Raw genomic sequence first — 6,783 nt, 5'->3', positions numbered from 1 at the left:
AAAAGGCTGGAGAGGATCTAGAGAAGGGCCAAAAAACCCTTTGTTTTGAGAAGTGACCAGTGACAAGACCCACGTGAATGGCCTGAAGTTGTGCCAGGGGTATTATAAAAAAGTTCTTCTCTCAGAGGGTGTCTGGTCACTGGAGCAGTCTCCCCAGGGATGTGGACACAGCACCAAGCCTGACAGAGTTCGAGAAGTGTTTGACAATGCTCTCATGCACATGGTGTGGCTCTTGGGGTGTTCTGTGGAGACCTAAGTGCTGGAGCTGCTGATTGTTGTATATCCTTTCCAACTCAGAATATCCTAACGAATCTGTGAAGATGTTGGCTTTAAACATTTCAAAGAATACATTCTTGCAGAATCATTTCTGTTGGAAAAGACTCTTAAAATCAGTGAGTCAAATCAATGGTTGTTTAATCAGGTATCACCTCATAGATCAAGTCACCTGAAATAGCCATTGAGTAACTATAGTTAATAGCTGTAGCTTTAATTGCTGTGGAAGAGGAGAAGGCATCTGTTTTTTTCTCTGTATAGGGAGGAATTAATACAGGAAATGAATATAAATAGGAAAGGCTTTTAGAATCGAGGGGTTTGTGTGTGTGTGTGTGTGTGTGTCCCTGGTCAATATCTGCTTTTAGGAACTAGTTAATATTTCAAGTGTGAAAAAACCACAGCTCATTGTAACATTTTTCTGGCAGTTGACTAAGTTTGTTCAAGTGTGGGAGAAAAGATAGACTTGCTGTGGGGTTATTTTCCTGATTGGTCCCTTGCCAAGATTAAACTGTTCAGCTGAGTTTAAATGATAACGAGTTTGCAGCCTGGATTGTGGTCAGAAACACTTATGCAGCACAGTGCAGAGCAAATAACTGCTGTGCTAGAGACAAAACCATGTCCTGCAATGTGCTGTGAACCGGATGGCATCTGGCTGGATCCATCCAGGTTGCATTTTGAGGAAGGTGAAAGGTTATGCAGGCTGCAATGGGGAAGGCTTTCAACAGACTGCAGCTGCTGGAGGAGGGGTTGAATGAAGTAATCCTTTAAAGCAAACAGAGTTGGTTAAATAATGCCATGAAACTTCCAGTTCTCAACAATGATCAGAGATCAAGCTGTGTTTGTATATACAGGGTTGAAGGTTAACCAGTAACTAAAGTCTTCTCTGATTGCTACAGGTTTACATTTTCTCTGTCACTGATGTTTGCCAAGTGGGATTTTGTGAGATTAGAAATAATACAGCTGGGCAAACGGGTATATTATAGGGCTTACCCAAACAGAGCTGAGAGGGGACCACAGTGATACAACACACATGGTGGGTTCAGACCATTCCAAGAGGCCTGATGGCTCCTGTCACAAGCAAGGGCTGAATGCAGAAAATTTTAAAGCAAACTCCATAGCAAAAAGACCACAATTCCCCCTCATTTCATATTTCATACAAGTTGCAACAGAACATAAAAACACTGCAACTAAAAGAAATTACAAAGAGATTTTTTTCTTTTTGTTTTCCCCAGTGTATTCTCCATGTGGTTTGACAGCCCTTTGCACAAAGCTGGTTTCACTCTTTGCAGTCTTTTGTTCTCACACCATTTGCTGAAAAGCTGCTGATAATCAAAAAGCAGTAAAATTAACTTCTCTTGGTAAGCAGTAATAACAATAATAATAATAAGCAGCAAATGATATGTAATTAAAATGGTTTTGTCTAGTAATTTTCAAATAACTGAAATGTGCAAGATTAATTCCCTTAAGGAAATTCTTTCCATTGGCACTTTGTTCTTTTCCTTTCTTTCAGCCAAGCAGAACTGTCTAATTTATCTCCATTCTTTATGCTTATGCTTCTGCTATTTTTCTTTGAACTCTAATGAGAGCTTAGAAAAGTTTATTGATTAGATATGTGATCTTGATGCCATTTCATTTGGCAGTTGAACCTCTTTGCTCATGGTTGCTTACAGGAAAAATTATTCATATTAATCAAAATTCTTCTGAGATAGAAATTAGTTCTGATACTAATACTAATTGTTGATCTGGCAACAAACAGCAAAAAAATAGTATTGAGATGTATAAATCTGTTTCCTATTCCAGCATGTCTGTGCAACCAGCACCCAGTATGAGGTGACTCCAGTTACCCATTGAGCTGCAGCGATGCTCTGGGACGACAGCTGGTAACAGTAAGGTTTTGTGTAAAGGGGGGAACTTTGGTAATAATCTCTTACTCAGACTTCTGAAAGTAAATACAATTTCTTATTTCTAACAGCAAGAATCACTAAAGGTTGTCTCAGTGTGTTTAGCATGTGGCAGGATATGCTTTAAGATAGAATTCTGCTAACGGCCATTATGTTGCCTGGATAACACTTTTCTCAAGAACAATCCACAAAATATTGACTCTCATCATAATACAAAGTTTAGCCTTGATATATTATATGCATCCCTGGAATAAGATAAGTTTACTTTCTAAAGCATAGCTTAAAGCCCTGAGTAAATGAAGCCCCCAAAACATGTCTGCATTGTAAATGTATTACAGGCAGAGAAATAAAACAGAAGGCAACAAGAGAAGTTACAATATAATTGAATTCCTGAAGAATGGATTATTTCTTTCAAATGCTGTATAACATTTCTAAGATTCAAATGTCTTTGTCTGTACCTGCCCTTGCTGAAAAAATACTTTGGACTCTCAGAGGCTAAAACTTGATGTAAATACAAGTAGCCCACACTATCCCTCAAAAGAATCTTTAAATTTATTCAAATTCTTTTTTACAGACTGATTGGTTTGTAAAATTCTGAGAATTGACATGTGCAATTAATTTGATTCCTTAACCCAAACTAAATTCCCCTCATTTTTGCCCTTTTTAGCACCTGCAGAAATAAAAGTTTGATAAGACTATTTGTATAGTGCAGCAAAGGATTGAGCAGGGCCTGTATTGGTACTGGGGGCTTCAGTTCTGTAGTGTCAACAGTGTAACATTATCACCTACTGAGCTTCATGAAACTTGTGCTTTTGGAATTGGAATTTTTGCTTTATAGTCTCCATTTCTGTATCATAGCTTCAAAGATGAGAATTTTCACCTCTGCATTTTATCCAAATCAGACTCTCAAACATTTTGATTCTTTTCCTGAAATTAAAAATTTAATTACACATAAACATCTTTGTTTCTCTTCTTAATTAATGTCATGTAGAAACATGCCCAGAGGCTTAAATCTCTCTTATCCCTTGCACTTTTTGTAGAAATGGAGTGCCATCAGGACCCTGCAAGGTTGCCATGAAAATTCTTATTAGTTTTGGTTTGTGCATACTGCTTTCAAAGGGTGAAAGACTTGGGCACATATATCTTTTGCCTCATATAGTAAATTCTTTAAAAAGCTGGAACTATATAATAAGTTTTCACTTAATTTTATTCGGTAACAAACCAGGAAAAAATTCAAGAACTTCCGAATTATAAGGTCAAAGTCCACCTATTGTAATACTTTATTTACTGACCCTCACACCATAGAAAGAGATAAGTAAGTGATTAAGGCTTTTTTAAATTAATGTGATTAAAATGCTAATATCTTTTATCATAATGACTAATATATAGTCAGCAAAACAAGAGACCTATGAAAGCATTTAGCAAGTAAATATTTGTGCATAGAAGACTAAACAAAGATAAGGTTTAGTTACCATTAGCTGTTGCTTACTAATGAAAGTTAATAGGTACTATTCAAAACCAGCTTTCAGAACACTTCAGAACTGCTTTCAGCGTTGTCAAGAGAAAAATACCTTTTCTTTAGACACTCTTGTCTTAGCAAAGGGGTATGAAGGTTTCAATGTTAGCACAGTTGGGCACCTTCTCTTATTCGTTAGGAAAACTTTTATAAGAAACATCTAAGTGGTTGAGATCTTGAGACCATTGAGAAGGCTATCACATATTCCTATAATGCATGTTTTTAACCACTTCAGCAAACAGCTGTATTTCTGTTGAGGCCATGCAGTGACATCTTCACAGAGCTGGAGTCAAGTTAATCAGTTTGGCACTCCGTGTTTGTGTACTCTTGAATAAATTCTTGACAATAGGTTTTTTCATGAGCTGTGGTGCCAGGGGATATTTTCCATGGGAATAAGTCCATTCATATCATTAATATGGACCAAAGCTTCCAGATAAGTACCGGGTAAATACTGACCAGATTGACTAAATTACTGAGATAAAAATATGCTATGTCAGAAGATTTGGCTATTAAGTTATGTTATTCTGATAATGACTTCAATACTAGAATAATATGCATGAAATTTTTGATTTTATGATTTTAGTGTTAACACTCATGGAAAAAAAAAAAAAAGGTCAAATGTCTTAAGTTACTGATTAACAGTTTGTTCAAGGTGTTTCACTGGGTGGTCAGAGAATTTCTGTGTGAACATACAGTTTACCCATAGGCTCTTACAATGGTTCCTTTATATGTTGTGAAACTACTCAAGAATGTTAAGTCTCTTCATTGTAATCCAATTTAAAAAAATATCCTGTAATCTCTTAGAACATGAACCAATCCTTCTAATGTGAACCATCTTATAAGGTAATAGAAACCTGATTGCACTATGTAGAGAGAAATGTGGCTGGTTTCAGCTTTTTTTTTTTCTTAATCTGAAAGTGAGTTTAAAGTGGAATTTACAGTCTCTTGCTGATTAGTAAATTATAACAAACACATTGGCAAGAAATTAATGGATTGTTCTGAGAGACTGTCTGTAAAATTGCTGATGTATGCTAGAAAATATTCACATAAATATTGTCATTGCTGTTAATATCAAGATTCACAGGAATAAAGCTGCTTACATCATGCTTTACAGAAGTAGGTACAACCCAAACAGTATGGATTTCACTGATGGAAAAGGCAAAGAGCCAAGCATCATGAAAGGATAAGAGTATATGAAAGAGCTGCAGAAGTCCCGTGGCATAGAATCCTCTCTAACCTCTCCCCTTTCACATTTCTCTTGAAATTTTCATCTTCAAAACTTTACCTGCTTTCATATTAATTTATTCTTATTTTGTGTGAGTAGCTGGCCAAAAAACTTTGTCCATTCTTTCCCCATCTATGGTCACTAAACAACAGATCTAGTCTTATGTAGCCAGGCTCAACATTTTAGACACCCACAGAGCAGGTTTACTGCTCCCACTTGCTTCGCCTGCACAGTATAAAAGAGATTCACAGTCACCACTGGGAACTGACTGTTGCAATTCTTTTGTCCATACAACCCATCATTTCATTTTGTGCAGATGTAAAAGACAGCAGCAGCATTGTGAGGTACTTTTGGCCACAACTGACTGAAAAATTCTGCGAGCTTGATGTACCAAACTACTCCTGCATCAGGAGTGATTCCTAGTTTTTAGATTAAAAAAGAAAACCACCTGTAGATGTAACCCCAAGTCTGAGAAAGTGATTCAGATTCCTGTGCTGCTTTTGTACTTTGTGTAAAGATGCAACTGCTCATCTGCATTCATGAAGCATATTTTAGACAGCAAAAGGAAGCTGAACCTTTTTAGACGGCTCGGTTCACTCATATTCTGTGCCTCCAGATAGTTCTAAGGCATGTTTAAATCCCCTATAAAGCAGCTTGGTTAACATTATGCTGTTGAAAATTTTTTTAAAGTGCATTGGAGGCAGTGGGAGATTTGGGAGAATTGGTTTATCGAGTATTTTTACTCTCCTTGGTAATTTTGGTGGATGAATTAAAATTAGGATAGCTGCTTAAGTTGTGTTCCTGATACTGGAGATGGATATTAGCTTCTTATAAAATGCTTAAGTACATTTTTAGAGAAATCAGCTGGCAGGAGTTTAGATATTTTTAGGTGGATATTATTCCTTTCTCTTTAGCAGCATTTAAGTTTTATATAGTTAAAGGCCTTGAAACCCCTCTGATACATCAACATGAGCATCCAGGGCATTTTTATGGCCCACTTTTCTTAGTGGAGACACTGTCATTCATTATCAGTGGAGGATTCCACTTGCAACTAAATCAGAAAGAAAAAATGCTTTTAAAAGCATAAAATCTAGCCTAGGCTGAAGTACACAGAATGCCTGTCAATATAAAGGAGTTTAAATAAAGACACTTAAAGTGTCAAGTCAGAGTAGACAGCTGGCAGTAAATCTTTGATCAGCTCCTGGAGCATGTAAGCATTTATGATAAAATTCTCTACTTGGATGTGTATGCTTAAAAATTTACTCCTACATTTTTATCCTGATTTTAGATGCTCATTTTTTGGCTGTCATGTATGGGTGAGCAATTTTATTTACTTTCTCAGAGATAAAGAGGTATCCTATAAAGTCACTTTTTTTTTCTTTGCCAGGCTTTGATATATTTGATCTGTTGGTGGTGGTGTTCTGCTGTGATCCATTTCATTATGCTGCCTATGTGTGTTTTTCTGTTTTAGCTCAGAGCAGGCTGATCATTGCAAAATTAGTCAGAAAACATGGTTCAGAAAAATAATACGTTGATATTTTGAAGGTTATATCTCTTACCAGTATCTCTGATTCAGAAAGATTGTTCTATGTTTGAAAATGTATTGTTTGAAAATATGTTTGACATGCTGTTGAATTACAGAAAAAAACCCAAATCAACAAAACAAAAAACCCAGTTCCACCAGATGTGAGCAACCTGTGTTGGTGGAATATGGTCTTGATTTCCTAAACATGAGAGACTTCATCCTTGTATTTCTCAGACTGGAAACACTAGAAATTAGTGCAAGTAGTGTGATCTCTGTGACTCTGCATGGAGGTAACCAGTTGTTTTCATCCTTTTCTGGCAGAGCACACTAAAGAACAGCACAA

At 36.5% G+C, this 6,783-nt stretch overlaps 1 long non-coding RNA gene across 1 annotated transcript; it reads left to right on the top strand.

The window, feature by feature from the left end:
- The first annotated feature begins 1,505 nt into the window (after positions 1-1,505).
- LOC147655022 (uncharacterized) lies at positions 1,506-5,359 on the top strand. The gene is made up of 2 exons (XR_015283663.1): positions 1,506-1,631; positions 2,074-5,359. It is a non-coding gene; the product is annotated as an uncharacterized LOC147655022 (long non-coding RNA).
- The last annotated feature ends 1,424 nt before the right edge of the window (positions 5,360-6,783 follow it).

Source organism: Cyanistes caeruleus, chromosome 2, assembly GCF_971803275.1.
Source record: "Cyanistes caeruleus chromosome 2, bCyaCae1.hap1.1, whole genome shotgun sequence".
NCBI classification, from domain to species: domain Eukaryota; kingdom Metazoa; phylum Chordata; class Aves; order Passeriformes; family Paridae; genus Cyanistes; species Cyanistes caeruleus.
The sequence above is the reverse complement of the archived record's forward strand: the minus strand, read 5'-3'. Positions and strand labels throughout refer to the sequence as shown.